Here is a 2,298-nt window from a genome sequence, read left to right as displayed (position 1 = left end):
GTCACTGTAACGTACATCTGTTTTATGTTTTCATCATGTCACTGTAACATACATCTGTTTTATGTTTTCATCATGTCACTGTAACGTACATCTGTTTTATGTTTTCATCATGTCACTCTAACGTACATCTGTTTTATGTTTTCATCATGTCACTGTAACATACATCTGTTTTATGTTTTCATCATGTCACTGTGATGTACATCTGTTGTGTTTTCATCATGTCACTGTAATGTACATCTGTTTCATGTTTTCAACATGTCACAGTGATGTACGTCTGTTTTATGTTTTCATCATTTAACACACTTTGAATTGTCTTGTTCTTGAAATGTAGAAATAAACTCACCTTCCACTCAGTAAGTTTTACACCCAGTCTGAGGATCAGTGATGTCAGATGGAGAGGGATCTAGAATCCTGAAGACATGATTGTGAAAGCTGACATGAGTCTGAAGGTGAAGCTCTGGATTCACTGGTCTACCTGCATTTTTCCTCTCACCTACGGTCAGGAGGTCTGGATCATGACCAGAGGACCCAGGTCCTGGACCCATTCTTTTGTAGTTTTTCTGGGTGTGTCCCACTGGGAGGAGACCCTGAAGCAGACCTCTCTGCTGGGTTTATAAATCCTCTATCAGAGTGGAACGCTCCAGGGGGAGCTGAAGAGAGGGAGGTCTGGGTTTTTCACCTCTGGATCTGCAAACTAACCATGAATAAAAGAAAGAACAAGGATAAACTGTGAGTAAGGAAGTCTTCACTTATTTTATGTATTTAAACAGAACAACTTTAACTAAAAAATTACTTCCTCCTTCATCAATCTGCAGTGTAATCAGTAATGAGGAACAGTACGTTTATTATACTGAGATACTTCACATCTTTAGGTCTATTTTATCCACATTAAAATCAGTCAGGAGATGGCTGCTCTGATGTTTGGTTTTTGTAACATTTAGACATTTAAAACAATAAAAATTTTCATTGATTTATTAAAAAACAGTCTCTGGTTCAGTTGCTGGCTCTGTTTTTGACTTTTATGCTAATTCTTTTTTTTAAGCTATCTGCTACAATGAACATTTAGCTAGCCTTCTGTTCAGTTTAGCTTCTGTTCTACTATTAGAGTTTAGCTTCATTTTAGTTCCTTTTAGCTAGCGGTAGCATTTTTCTAGTTTCAGCTGACATTTTGTTACTTATAGTTTTTATCTAGTGTTCTGCTTTAGCTTCAATCATTAATTTCAGCAGTTTTTAGTCTTCTCCCTGCATTTAAAAAATGCAGATTATACAACGATGCTGGCTTTATGTGTTCTGTTCAGACCTTTCAGTTGTGTGTTTCTAAGATAAGGTTTTTTTCTTTTCCACAGGAAACCCACGAGTTTGAGTGATGGTGGGTGGAGAAGGGTGGAGCTGACAGAAAAACAAATATATCCTTGTGAAGTCCTTCATGACACCTTATTAAAGATTCTGTTCAGTCATCAAGTAATTTTTGAGACGACTGTTTAATTTCAATAAGTAACAAAAGTACAAATCTAACAATAAACATCTATGATAATCTTATTGAACTTTTTATTCAGTCAAGACCTAAATAACGTGACCTGGCTGCACTCATCTTTGACACGAAACAGTCCTGTGTGTTTGTTTGTTGTTGTTGTTTCCAGTCTGTGGTTTGTGTGTCTGAACAGCAGTGATGTCACATGCTAGATTGTGACCAACTGTCTAACCTGGCTGTAGCAGGTGGCTGTAGCAGGTGGCTGTAGCAGGTGGCTGTAGCCGTCCTGTTTTTGTTGATGTAGTTTTTGGGCAGCAGAGATGACCTCACTGGGGTTAAATGTGAACCTCAGTGGGACGTGTTCCACTCCTGTCACTCTGTACATCCTTTACTGCAGTGACATGAAATCAAGTTCTTTAATGTCTTTTTCTTCATAATGACAGAAATAGTAAGGCCTTACAAAACACTTGAGTATTTATAAAAAGATAACTCAGCTTTTGTCCAGTCGACACACTAATTTACTTTTTAGCATTAGATAATAAAACAGTTTGTGGACTAACTGCTGATGTATTTCTACCCTCAGGACTCAGAGTTACAATAATTATAACAGATTCATCTATAGTGAGTCCTGATGCCTCCTACAGTCTAATATGTTAACCTAGTATTACAAAATAAAAGATAATATACAGTGGTAAAATAAGTATTGAAAACACTTACTGAAATTTATCTAATACTTTGTAGAAAAGCCTTTGTTGTCAATGACAGCTTCAAGACGCCTCCTGTATGGAGAAACTAGTGGCATGCATTGCTCAGGTGTGATTTTGGCC

The 2,298-nt window shown here is 37.1% G+C and overlaps 1 long non-coding RNA gene across 1 annotated transcript; it reads left to right on the top strand.

Annotated features, from left to right (window-relative positions):
* Window positions 1-494: 494 nt before the first annotated feature.
* LOC106533418 (uncharacterized) lies at window positions 495-1,539 on the top strand. The gene is made up of 2 exons (XR_001312240.1): window positions 495-729; window positions 1,347-1,539. It is a non-coding gene; the product is annotated as an uncharacterized LOC106533418 (long non-coding RNA).
* Window positions 1,540-2,298: the final 759 nt, after the last annotated feature.

Source organism: Austrofundulus limnaeus, unplaced genomic scaffold, assembly GCF_001266775.1.
Source record: "Austrofundulus limnaeus strain Quisiro unplaced genomic scaffold, Austrofundulus_limnaeus-1.0 Scaffold942, whole genome shotgun sequence".
NCBI lineage: Eukaryota > Metazoa > Chordata > Actinopteri > Cyprinodontiformes > Rivulidae > Austrofundulus > Austrofundulus limnaeus.
The sequence above is the reverse complement of the archived record's forward strand: the minus strand, read 5'-3'. Positions and strand labels throughout refer to the sequence as shown.